Source organism: Bubalus bubalis, chromosome 16 (genome assembly GCF_019923935.1).
Source record: "Bubalus bubalis isolate 160015118507 breed Murrah chromosome 16, NDDB_SH_1, whole genome shotgun sequence".
Classification (NCBI taxonomy): Eukaryota; Metazoa; Chordata; class Mammalia; order Artiodactyla; family Bovidae; genus Bubalus; species Bubalus bubalis.
Window position 1 is genome coordinate 49,320,117 of NC_059172.1, and position 14,329 is coordinate 49,334,445.

The window sequence follows — 14,329 nt, forward strand, 5'->3', positions numbered from 1 at the left end:
ATAAACCATTAAACATTAGCAAATTACTAATACAACTCTAACTAGGGAATAATCTCCCCACATTCTCTGTCATTCATGACTCTTGAAATTACAGAATGATAGGAAAAATCAGTATATTTTTTTATCTTTAAAAACATATTTTATCTTACAAAAACAATAAAAGTCAGAATTTTATTCTGATAGAACAGACGGTACTACCAACAGAGAAGTGCTATAGCAAACAAAGCAAGGAAACCAAAAGAAGAGCCAACTGGTTTTAACAGCATCTGAACAGAATATAATACATATATGCACATCAATTCAAGCAGCTGAGCATCAATTTATACCCAAATTACTGATCTAGAAAGAACACCTAAATACATATTTATGCAAATGAGTCTAGAAGACAGGCCATACAAGGGAAGTAAACTAACATGATTTTTAAAACAAATTTCAAGTAATATTCTGCCACTGTGTTTTGAAGGGAATTCACAGTTTGACCAGAAGGACAAAGGAAGAAAATCTCCTCTCTCTGGCCTCAATTCTTTATCTATAAAATGAGGTATATCCCCAACACTGAAATTCTATGAGTCTATGACTCAGGCAATCTTAATAGAAGAAATCCCAAAATTGGCTAGTGAACCAGAAAAGTTGCCATTCATGAGCCTACTACCCTGTTCATAGACTTCAAATGTTTACCACCTGCCCTTGTCAAGTACTGACTTGAGGCATATATACAGAGGCATATAAATAAGAGAGTACCATCTAATAGTTAACAGTCTAGACAGCATGGAATATAAATCACTTCAAGGTGCTATGATAAGTAACCATTTGCTTCTGCTGCTGCTGCTAGAGAGCTATAAATAGTATTGTGGAAACCCAAAGGAAGGAACAAATACACAGTTCATTTTGGGTGGATCCGAGGCACTAAAGAAGTCCCATTTAACTGGGTCCTGACAGATGAGCAGAAGTTTGTCCAGTGGAAATAAGAGGGATGTCCATTATCCCAGGATGTACAAAGCCAAGAAGCTACAAAAACTTATGGCTATATTCAAAGAAGGGGAAGAACTTTAAAGTGGCTAGAATATGGGATGTATAGTGGGAAGTAACAGGGAAAGAATCTGGCAGGATGGGCTGACAACAGATTGGAAGGGATTTTAAAGGCAATTCAAAGTAGTTTGGATTTTATTCTCAGGGAAATAGCAAATTATTGAAGGAATTTAATCAAAGGAGTTATGTGATCTGAATTTCCCTTAAGAAAAAAATTCCTAGTGGCCTCAAGAAGGAGCAGTCATCCAGAAGATCATACATATGTTTATGCTCCTGTCATCTGTACTGACGTGTGCTTAGTTTCTCTCTTCTTATCTTGTCCTCGGTGCTCTGCTGGACATGCGGTACTGACTGGTGCTAACCAGTGACTTTCTACCTCCACATTCCTTTAAGTCTCTGTTTTCAGTCTCTATAACTGCTACTGATAAATGTTGTTGAAAGGAAGTAAACAAAGAGATGGGGGGAGGAAAGGATGAAAGAATATGAATAATCACAAAAGGAATACCTGGAAGGAAGAAGAGAGATAGCATACCAATAAAAATAACATCATGGCTAATGTATATTGAGTACATACTATGTGCTCTGTTGGTTACTTATGCTTCTCAGTACCTCACTCAATTTCAAACAATTCAACAATAAAGCTACTAATGTATCCCCATTTTCAAATGAGGTAAGTGAAGCTTAGACTGGGTTTTGGTTATAATGCTAGTAAATGGTAGAGAATATTCAAACCTGTCCTGCCTGACTTTAAAACCCATGCTTTTAATGTTTACACTCTATTCCCAGTCATATCATTTACTGAATACTATGAGCCAAGACCTGTGCTAGCTGCTTTACATGAGTTAGCTCTAAGACTCACATTAACAAAGAGTCAGACATGACTTAGCAACTGAACAACAACAAAACTTAAAAAACTAACATTACCCCCATTTTACAGTATAGAAAACTGAGACTCTGGAAGATTAAGTTACTTAACTAAGGTCACAAAGGCAGTAAGAGGCAGCACCAGAGCTTTAACCCTGGTCTGTCTTCAATTCAATTGCTCAGTCATGTCTGACTCTGTGACACCATGGACTGCAGCATTCCAGGCTTCCCTGTTCATCACCAACTCCCGGAGTTTACTCAAACTCATGTCCATCCATTCGGTGATGCCATCAATCATCTCATCCTCTGTCATCCCCTTCTCCTCCTGCCTTCAATCTTTCCCAGCACCAGGGTCTTTTCAAATGAGTCAGTTCTTCGCATCAGGTGGCCAAAGTATTGGATTTTCAGCTTCAACATCAGTCCTTCCAATGAATATTCAGGACTGATTTCCTTTAGGATGGACTGGTTGGATCTCCTTGCAGTCCAAGGGACTCTCAAGAGTCTTCTCCAACACCACACTTCAAAAGCATCAATTCTTTGGTGCTCAGCTTTCTTTATAGTCCAACTCTCACATCCGTACATGACTACTGGAAAAACCGTAGCTTTGACTAGATGGACCTTTGCTGGAAAAGTAATGTCTCTGCTTTTTAATCTAGTGCATTATAATGTTCCTATTCCCATTCCCTACTCCTTCTCCCAAAAATGAGACCCTTCCTCATCTCCACATTTCCATATTCTACACTCTAGGCTCAGCTAATATCTTACCTCCTCCAAAAGCCTTTCAAGAGCATATCAGCCCACTATTGCATTCCCACTGTAATTATTTCTGTAACATTCATTTACCTTGATCAATACATTTGTATTTGTCAGCTCCCTGTTCTGTTTATGTTCTGTGTCACCAGTCAAGCCATAGAAGAGCCCTGCAGCAAATCTTCAGGCAACTTGTACTATCCAAATATGCCTTACATTACCCTCAACCAAGTCACTAGAGGGAGACAAGAATCGTGACATACAATTTGAATTCCCAAGATAACTAGCAGAATCCTAAGCACATATTAAGGCTTCATAATGTATTGATTGTCTCAAATATACATTAATAGCAGTAAGTTTTTGGTAATAATAACAGCTAAATATATGTGCGTGTGTGTATGTGTGTGCTTATGTGCTACATGGCTTCAGTCATGTCTGACTCTTTGAGACCCCATGGACCTGTTGCCCACCAGGGTCCTCTGTCCATGGGATTCTCCGGGCAAGAATACTGGAGTGGGTAGCCTTTCCCTTCTCCAGGGGATCTTCCCAATGCAGGGATTGAACCTGTGTCTACTTGACTACATATTTATATATAAATAATATATATTTTATATAAACATATATGTGCTGCTGGAAAAGACTCCTGACAGTCCCTTGGACAGCAAGGAGATCAAACCAGTCATTCCTAAAAAAAACCAACCCTGAATATTCATTGGAAGGGCTGGTGCTGAAGCTCCAATAATTTGGCCACCTGATGCAAAGAGCTGACTCACGGAAAAAGACTTTGAGGCTGGCAAAGATTGAGAGCAGAAGAAGGGGGCAGCAGAGGATGAGATGGTTGGATGGCATCACCAACTCATTGGACACGAGTTTGAGCGAACTCCAGGAGTTAGTGAAGGACGTGGAAGCCGGGCATGCTCCAATCCATGAGGTCGCAAGGAGTTGGACACAACTGAGACTGAACAGAAACAACAAATATATAAAGATAGTTAGATAGATTCTTTACCACTGAGCCGCCAGGTAAGGCCAGATGGTAAGGAGCAATGCAGGAGATGCCGTTTCAATCCCTGTGTTGGAAAGATGCCCTAGATAAGGGAATGGCTGCCCACTCCAGTATTCTTGTCTGGAGAATCCCATGGACAGAGGAGCCTGGTGGTTACAGTCTCTGGAGTTGCAAAGAGTCAGACATGACCCAGCAACTATATATATATATAGTTGCAAAAAACCACCACTATATATAAAAACATATATATAAATTCAGTCCTCATAACTGCCAATGATGTAGGTACTACTGTTACACCCATTTTACAGAAGAAAATAAGGAACAAAAAATTTAAGTGACTTGACAAAAGGTCACACAGCTAATAAGTAGTAGCTGAGTCAGTATCCAAATACATGCAGTGTCAATCCAGAGTCAGCATTCCCTTGACTACTTTAAAAATACTGTGTGCTTCAGTTGTGTCTGACTCTCTGAGACCCCATAGACATGGGGCCCACCATGCCCCTCTGTCCCTGGGATTTTCTGGGCAAGAATACTGGAGTAAGTTGCCATGCCCTCCTCCTTCACTCAATAGATGTTGTTCTAAGATTAAACAACTCTAACACTTAAAAAAATTATAAAACACATATTACTTCTGCTGTAAACACTGACTAGAGGAAATATGGAAAGAAGAGCTTTCATAAAGTAGGGGAGGAAAAAAAAAAACAAAACCTGAGCAGAATATACAAAGCTGCCAGGAAAAAATGAGAAGGAAAAAAAAAATTTGAGAAGCATTTCTCTTTAGAAAAAAAAAATAGAGTTGTGCCATTTTCTCAAAGTCTCTGTCACTTATAAAGCATCATCCTGACTTCCTCTCATTAATATACCAAATTATATAGCATATCTCAGAGCAAGCAACCATTACTAGCAAAAACTCTGCAACTCTACACCAGAATCATGTACTCTTGAACCAGTGAAATGCAACCACCTTTGGATGGACACACACAACAGCTGTTTAGGGTGCCAGAGAAATGGGCTGATGAAGATTCCTAGGAAAATCTGGAAAAGAGAATGTTTATTTCCAAATCTTTCAAATTTGATGAGGCTATTGAAAGTCAGGGAGAAAAATACAAGATATATTTCTACTTTAAAAGGCAACAAGAGATTCTTGATAATTGAGAGATGATGGAAAGTGGAAGCAAGTAATGTAGGTTTGTATATAATTCATAATATATAATTTATGAAGCTTTCTCCTATACATTATTTATTTTAATTCATATGATAACCTGGTGCAATCAGCCTCTGCAAATAGTGCTCAGAGATGATAACTTTTTATCAGCCAGAGTTTTTTGGCTAGGAAGTGAATAAGCCAGGACTGAAGACCAGGTCCTCTAAAACAAAGGTCCTTTCCATATATCATGTGGTTTTCTCCTAAAAAACAAACAAACAAAAAGAGCCTCTTGTGTCACAGAGGGGGAGAAAAAGTAACAGTGATTGCTAAACAGATAATGATTGAAGCATGATAATTACTAGTCTCATTTCTCTGCTCTTTTGAGGAAACCACATCTTCTTCTTGAAAGTGAAATAATAAGTAATGAAAAAAAGCCCTCTTGGTTGCTTTCCATATCAGTGTTCCCTAACTCCACTTCTCCCTTCCTGGGCCTGCACAGCGTAACAATCTCTGTAACGCATACTCCACCCCACCCACAAAAAACAAGCCTCATGGACTCCATTCAGGAAATGCCAAAGGAAACCCAGAGAAAATCTAGAACCCTGAAAATAAAGCAATTTCTCCATAGAGCACAGCATAATTCCCCCAAAGAAAGTTAAATAAAGGGTGATTATGTAGAAGCACTGTGTGGTATGCCATATGTATTGTGGGGAGGACGTGGGGGTACAGGGAACCAGGGTCTGAAGATGGAAGAAAAATTTAAAAAGCAGGTAAATTCTATCTAGAGTTTGTTATGGCTGAAGGACTCTATGCCACAAAGTAAAGGAAACTGCTTCTTCAGAGCTCTACAACTTCCTGAGGAATAGAGATCAACAAACAAATCCACCCTTTCTCAGAACTAACATGTGAAACTCTTTCAACATTCCTATGCAAGGGATGACAAGTCAGACATTTCACTGAAGAAGCAGTCAGTGTGATTATGCCCACAGAGGATATCCCAGTTTACCCTTTCTGTCACAGAGATGCCCATGAGCCTCGGCACATTGCCAGTCTAACATGTAAACAACACGGTTCCAGGTAAAGAAGGCTCTACGTAAGCCAAATAGTATTTTTCTCACTATTCTTCTATTATTAACTCATTCAGTATGCATATGCATATGCTTGACATAGTTGTAGATTCTTGGGATAAAGTTAGTGAACAAAATACAGTTTCTGCGCTCATAAGCTCACACTCTAAATCCAAATTGAACTATCTCAAGATTTCTTCCACCTCTAAGATTCTATGATTCCATTACTAGAGAAAAGGCTTCAATTGCAAACCCCCTAGCAGAGAGACACCTTGAACACCTAAAGGAAAAAGTTCACCTTATAGCCTCAGCATCTAGCATAATGCTTAATGGTCAGTAAAAGTTTTTTAACAGAAAGGAGGTAATTGCTATAGTAAAGATATGGAAACTAAAATTCAGGATGGTAAAATAAATTACCTACTGTTACACAAATGGTGAGTGGTAGAGCTAAGAATTCTATCCTGACCTAGAACTATTCTAGATGTGCCTCATAATTTTGATGTAACTGATTAGGGCTTTATTTTTAAGGACTATTCAGTTTTTAAAGTCAGCTCCCCAGAAGTGAGAGTCTCTGCATCTTTGCTTACCTCTGAATTTACCAGTACCAGACAATTCAACACAATTTTTCTGTAATGGGGTCAAGAGATAAGATTTGAAAGAGTTTAGGGATGAAAGTACCTTTAAAAGTTATCTAGTTATTTCTCCTTACTTCTCAGATGAGGGAACTTATAGGGAAGGGCAGAAATTTGCCCAAAACCACAGACAGTCAAGGGAGATCTAGCAACAAAATCCAACTCTTTTGATAATCAAGGCCAGTGTTCATTTCTATCACAACACTGTCTGTCCTAGGTTCCTTGAAGGAAAGAAGAATTATTAAATGTTTTTGTATTTCTATCAATACTCAGAAAGTACACCTACCATATGGTGCTACTGGCATCCTACATTACCCAACAAATTAACTATTAAGAAAAATGTGTTTTCAAACCTAACTTTTCCTCCTCCCTGAAATTTCTCTATTCCATCCAGGTTAGAGAATTTTCAACAGCTTCTGGACCAGTACCCTGAGCTAAAAGACTCCAGTAGGTACCATAGAAACTAATACAACACTGTAATGTAACTATACTCCAATAAAAATAAATTTAAAGAATAAAATTAGGCAAGTTATCTGATTCATCTGTAAAACAGGGATAATAATACTTACCCTGATTATCCCAAAAGGGTAGTCAGGTAGAATATATGAGCAAATGGCCATACTCAATTTGAAAAGAATTAAGCACCATGCAAATAAAAGGAACTACAATTAATTACTAGTATTATTACTCAGAAATACTGCATATATAGAGGCCAGAAGCTATCTTATAAAATCATTTTATAAAGAGGCAAAAGCAATGTGACATAGCTGGAAGATCACAAGGACAGAGTTGGCCCTATGTATGAAACCAGACTCTGTGACCTTGAAAAGTTGTTTAAACAAACAGCCTCCTCATCTGAAAATGGGGGCTATTACTACTCTGAAGAATAAGTGACAAATATTTACAAATATACATCTAAAAGCATCTTGTTTGTATGGTATAAAATGGTGTCATTATAAAGTTTCTTTTCCAGAGAGCTTAGAACCTCAGGTTTTTATCTAGCATTCACACTGCGGGAACAGCTGAAACATCTGTAATGTCAAGTAGCTGAAGCTGATTTTAAAAGAAAAACTAAAGAAAAGAAAAAGAAAAAATCATCACCAACAACAATAACAACAGTATCCCTGATCAACATATTAAAGCAAAATTTTAGATGCTAATTAACCTAGCATATTAACAATTGGGCCAGAATTTAGGAGCCAGTTCTATCAATGGGCATTTTCTCAGTCATTCAGACAAACTGTTGTGCTTATTTCAAATCCACTGTACTAAGGCTCTCTTTGTTGACTGGATTGTTGGATTATTGCCTGCATTCTGTCCTCTGTGAAAATGCCAAATGTATAGAAATTTCAGTCACCAGATTAAACGTTCGTCTTGACAATATATTATGCTGTTTGGTGTCATGTTGACATCCTACTGATGATGTTCACGACTCTATGCTTTTATTTTGTTCTTTGGTTTCAGTAAGAAGAAAAGTTAAAAGCCCTTAGACTAATGAATTCAGATTCTTTTCAGATACAGTGCCGCTTCTCTTCCACGAGATCAGGAAAAGGATATATTTCTGGCTGCAGACATATGTGGTACAGACATGAGATCACAGCTTTAAGCTTAATAGAACATAACAATCTACTCACTGTTTACACTTTAGCCCAACGGGCAGCTGGAAATCACAACTAACCATATGCAATGCTGAACAAGTGGTCATGACTTTATTAATAAAGCCAAGCATTAACAAATAAGATTCTGGGAATGGTACAGTGAGGGGCAGGCGTTTCATACCATAGGCCCCTCTAAGTACTAGGCATAGGGCCCAGACTATTGTTGAAAATGTCCTTTGGGATTAGACTATTCTTTCTGCCAGGATTTCATTTGCCATCTTTCATATTTCCCAGTTCTCTATACAGTGTTTAATCAGCTGCTAGGGACTGGTTAGAAAGGACTCTGATTATTCTTGCATCCTAACATCCTGAAAAGGAGTGCATTATAAAATTATCTACAAACAATTAAATCAAATCACATAAAGAAATACTTTTCATACTGTAGAAAACTATTTTAACTAGACAAAGAGATACAAATAATACCTCATTAATCCTTCCAAAATGTATGACAATTCTAGTAATATTATCTCTGATTTATTGATGAAAAACTGATGAGAAAGGTTTAAGGATACTATAGGTAAATTACAAAGCAAAGATTTAGATACATGTCCAAATCCCATGCTTTCACTGGTCAATGACTGCCATAGAGAGTAAATTAACTGATAAGCCTGGCATATCATAATTCTTTCTGCACTGAGATGTACACAAGCGTACTGGCAACTAGAGTACTCAAGATGAATCACTGTTTAACACAGAAGTATTTCTTATACATATCAGTGTCACAATTTATACATTTCTTTCCAGTTCTTTCATTTCTTTACCATGCCTACCAGATAGCATCAAATCCCAAATTTGTAACCCAAGTACAAAAATCACAGGACAGGTGTAAGAGTGTAAAACCATCAACATACATACCAAGCTTTCATGAAATTGAGTTGACCCTACTGGGTCAGCAAAAATTAAATAATCAGCAAGTCCTATAAAGTATGGTGCAGAAATTAGAAGTTTGCTAGAGTAACTAGCTCATCCAAGTGAAATTTATTCAAGTGTAATAAGTAGAGAAGGTAGATCTGGGTCTGCAATCTAACTCCTCAGACTAGACTGAAGGTATAGGATGGATTTTGATGAAGCACCTTTTGCATCTATGTGTAATTTGATTTTAGTTTTGCATCTGAAACAGTAGTAAAGTTCCTTATTTGAAGTACATTGTATTGTCTTTTTTTGGAATTGTTACTGTCAGGATAAATATACCTCACATTTTCCATAGAGCCCAACATAAGAACTATATTCAGGAAACAAGAGCAGTGCAAATAACAATGTTCCAAAGGTACCTTCTCTCATAGCATGCCAGATTCATGATAGGCTAAGAGAGACAGCATGCTCTCCACTGAGAGCCCTAATGATGCCACGAGAGTCCGAGCCATTCACACAGTTATGACATAGAAAGCAACCACATTTTCTTCCTTGGGGCTTAAAGAAAAGAACTAGCTCTCATCACAGTCAATAATGTGTAACCACAGTGCAAGGCAAGATAAAAAGAAAGAACACGTCCCAGTGAAGTATGAGGTTAATCTCAGATAATTATCCCAAGCAATTACAAATCACCATGAAACACAACTTTCGATCCTACCCTCAGCTTAGACACATCACAAAATGAAAATGGATGATTAAAAATGCTGGGAGCTAATAGGCAAAAAAGTATGGATGGAAAAGTCATAATGCCCATATTTCCAATGGACTAAACACTGATAATAGTGTACAGAAAAATTGTTATCTAGCACTTCAAGATAACATATATACACAAACATAAAGCCTATGAAATTTCCCAGGGAGCAGGAAATATTATAAAAGTATGTTTCAAAAGTAACTTTCCTAGAAAACACTACACCTAATATAGTATTCTTTTAACGGTATATGCATTATGAAATAATTATTCAGTGAACTAGCATTTGTATTATGTTTTGCAAATGATAGCAGGCAACAGAGACAGAGAAAAAAGAATGTAAAAAACACTAGACAAGTAAAAAACAAATTTCTAATCTCTTTTACCCAATATCAAAATTTATAAAAAGTTCAGATAAAAAGCAAATAGGATCTTTTCAACAAATGGTGCTAAGAAAACTGAATACCTACACAAAACAATAGAGTTAAACCCTTAACTTGCACTATATACAAAAATTAACTCAAAATGGATCAAAGACCTGAACTTAAAAGCTTAAACCCCTTAGACGACTTAGGGGAAGTCTTCATGACATTGCACCGCAATCATTTCCTGGATATGACACAAAAGCACAGGCAACAAAAGAAAAATAGATAAACTGGACTTCATCAATTTAAATGACTTATGTGCATCAAAGGACACTACCAGGATAGTGAAACTACAACACACAGAAAAAGAAAAGTTTTCAAATCATATATCTGATAAGTTTTTAATATCCAGAACACACAGAGAACTGCTACAATTCAATAACAACTATTTCAAGCACAATTCAAAAATGAGCAAAGGATTCAAACAGGCATTTCTCCAAAGATCTACAAATGGACAATAAATATAGCAAAGATGTTCAACATCATCCATCATTCAGTAAGTACAGTTCAGTCACTCAGTCGTGTCCGACTATTTGCAACCCCGTGGACTGAAGCACGCCAGGCCTCCCTGTCCATCACCAACTCCTGGAGGTTACTCAAACTCATGTCCATTGAGTCAGTGATGCCATACAACCATTTCTTCCTCTGTCATACCCTTCTCCTCTTGCCCTCAATCTTTCCCAGCATCAGGGTCTTTTCAAATGAGTCAGCTCTTTGCATCAGGTGGCCAAAGTATTGGAGTTTCAGCTTCACCGTCAGTCCTTCCAATGAATACCCAGGACTGATCTCCTTTAGGATGGACTGGTAGAATCTCCTTGCAGTCCAAGGGACTCTCAAGAGTCTTCTCCAACACCACAGTTCAAAAGCATCAATTCTTTGGCGCTCAGCTTTCTTTATGGTCCAACTCTCACATCCATACATGACTACTGGAAAAACCATAGCTTTGACTAGATGGACCTTTGTTGGCAAAGTAATGTCTCTGCTCTTCTTTAATATGCTGTCTATGTTGGTCATAGGTTTTCTTCCAAGAAACAAGTGTCTTTTAATTTCATGGCTGCAATCACCATCTGCAGTGATTTTGGAGCCCCCCTCCAAAAAAAGTCAGCCACTGTTTCCACTGTTTACCCATCTATTTGCCATCAACTGATCGGACCAGATGCCATGATCTTAGTTTTTTGAATGTTGAGCTTTAAGTCAACTTTTTCACTCTCCTCTTTCACTTTCATCAAGAAGCTCTTTAGTTCTTCTTCACTTTCTGCCATAAGGGTGGCGTCATCTGCATATCTGAGGTTATTGATATTTCTCCTGGCAATCTTGATTCCAGCTTGTGCTTCTTCCAGCTCAGCGTTTCTCATGATGCACTCTGCGTAGAAGTTAAATAAGCAGAGTGACAATATACAGCCTTGATGTACTCCTTTTCCTATTTGGAACCAATCTGTTGTTCCATGTCCAGTTCTAACTGTTGCTTCCTGACCTGCATACAGGTTTTTTAAGAAGCAGGTCAGGTAGTCTGGTATTCCCATCTCTTTCAGAATGTTCCACAGTTTATTGTGATCCACACAGTCAAAGGCTTTAGCATAGTCAATAAAACAGAAATAGATGTTTTTCAGGAACTCTCTGGCTTTTTCAATGATCCAGTGAATGTCGGCAACTTGATATCTGGTTCTTCTGCCTTTTCTAAAAGCAGCCTGCACATCTGGAAGTTCACGGTTCACGTATTGCTGAAGCCTGGCTTGGAGAATTTTGAGCATTACTTTACTAGCATGTGAGATGAGTGCAATTGTGTGGTAGTTTGAGCATTTTTTGGCATTGCCTTGCTTTGGGAATGGGATGAAAACTGACCTTTTCCAGTCCTGTGGCCACTGCTGAGTTTTCCAGATTTGCTGGCATATTGAGTGCAGCACTTTCATGGTATCATCTTTTAGGATTTGAAATAGCTCAACTGGAATTCCATCACCTCCACCAGCTTTATTTGTAGTGATGCTTCCTAAGGCCCACTTGACTTCACATTCCAGGATGTCTGGCTCTAGGTGAGTGATCACACCATCATGATTATTTGGGTCATGAAGATCTTTTTTGTACAGTTCTTCTATGTATTCTTGCCACCTCTTCTTAATATCTTCTGCTTCTGTTAGGTCCACACCATTTCTGTCCTTTATTGAGCCCATCTTTGCATGAAATGTTCCTTGGTATCTCTCATTTTCTGGGAGAGATCTCTAGTCTTTCCCATCCTATTATTTTCCTCTATTTCTTTGCACTGATCACTGAGAAAGGCTTTCTTATCTCTACTTGCTATTCTTTGGAACTCTGCATTCAAATGAGTATATCTTTCCTTTTCTCCTTTGCTTTTTGCTTCTCTTCTTTTCACAGCTATCTGTAAGGCCTCCTCAGAAAGCCATTTTGCTTTTTTACATTTCTTTTTCTTTGGGATGGTCTTGATCCCTGTCTCCTGTGCAATGTCACAAACCTTCATCCATAATTCATCAGGCACTCTGTCTATCACATCTAGTCCCTTAAATCTATTTCTGACTTCCACTGTATAATCATAAGGGATTTGATTTAGGTCATACCTGGATGGTCTAGTGGTTTTCCCTACTTTCTTCAATTTAAGTCTGAATTTGGCAATAGGGAGTTCATGATGAGCCACAGTCAGCTCCTGGTTTTGTTTTTGTTGACTGTATAAAGCTTCTCCATCTTTGGCTGCAAAGAGTATAATCAATCTGATTTTGGTGTTGGCCATCTAGTGACGTCCATGTGTAGAGTCTTCTCTTGTGTTGTTGGAAGAGGGTGTTTGCTATGACCAGTGTGTTCTCTTGGCAAAACTCTATTAACCTTTGCCCTGCTTCATTCTGTACTCCAAGGCCTAATTTGCCTGTTACTCCAGGTATTGCTTGACTTCCTACTTTTGCATTCCAGTCCCCTATGATGAAAAGGACATCTTTTTTGGGTGTTAGTTCTAAAAGGTCTTGTAGGTCTTCATAGAACCATTCAACTTCAGCTTCTTCAGCATTACTGGTTGGGGCATAGACTTGTATTACCGTGATATTGAATGGTTTGCCTTGGAAACAAACATAGATCATTCTGACGTTTTTGAGATTCCATCCAAGTACTGCATTTCAGACTCTTTTGTTGACTATGATGGCTATTCCATTTCTTCTAAGGGATTCCTGCCCACAGTAGTAGATATAATGGATATCTGAATTAAATTCACCCATTCCCGTCCTTTTTAGTTCGCTGATTCCTAGAATGTTGACGTTCACTCTTGCCATCTCCTGTTTGACCACTTCTAATTTGTCTTGATTCATGAACCTAACATTCCAGGTTCCTATGCAATATTGCTCTTTACAGCATCAGACTTTGCTTCTATCACCAGTCACATCCACAACTGGGTGTCATTTTTGCTTTGGTTCCATCCCTTCATTCTTTCTGGAGTTAGTTCTCCACTGATCTCCAGTAGCATACTGGGCACCTACAGACCTGGGGAGTTCATCTTTCAATGTCCTATCTTTTTGCCTTTTCATCCATCATTAGGCAAATGCAAATCAAGACCACAATGAAATAGAATATCACATCCACTTGGCAGGCTATCATAAAAAAAATGGAAAATAACAATTTCCTCTCCTATGGCTTACACTCTTACCTTCTTCAAGTCTTTGCTCAAGTGTCATGTTCTCAATGACTCCTACTCTAATCATTCTATTTAATAAAACTCTTTCCTTGCATTATCAATGTACCTCATCCTATTCTAAATTTCTTTTTCTATAGACCTTATATAATTCTAATATACTATATAACTTACTTATCATGCTTGTCATTATCTGTCCCATCGGTAATATAAACTCTGTGAGAATTAAAATTATTTGTTGTATTCACTAACATATTTTAAGTGCAAGAATAGTACCTATTGCTGGATGAGTGAACTGATTAATTTCTTGCCTGGAGACAGAAAGTAGCTTAAAATTTTGAAAACCAAGTCACTCTTAAAATTAATCAGTTACTATCCTCTTTAACACCAAATATTATTTTCTACTTATTATCAACAAATAGCCAAAGCACTGTGGCTTAAAATGCAAAGTGTCCCACTTTGCTGAACATTTCAATGGAATGAGGTCTTAAAATTTTATTCATATGTTAACATTCACAGTACATGT

General features: G+C 37.8%; 1 protein-coding gene across 33 annotated transcripts in view; it reads right to left on the bottom strand.

The window, feature by feature from the left end:
- SOX6 (SRY-box transcription factor 6) overlaps positions 1-14,329 on the bottom strand; it is a 716,878-nt gene that overhangs the window by 431,220 nt on the left and 271,329 nt on the right. For 4 of the 33 annotated variants that reach the window (XM_025265819.3, XM_045162975.1, XM_025265811.3 and 1 more), the window contains exon 1: positions 1-57. This exon is cut by the window's left edge and continues 2,108 nt beyond it. The exons of 19 other annotated variants lie outside the window; for them this stretch is intronic. The gene's annotated coding sequence lies outside the window, so the exon portion shown is untranslated. Of the gene's footprint in view, positions 61-14,329 lie in introns of those variants that run through there. 10 more of the 33 variants (XM_045162951.1, XM_045162949.1, XM_045162950.1 and 7 more) reach the window with 6 other exon arrangements.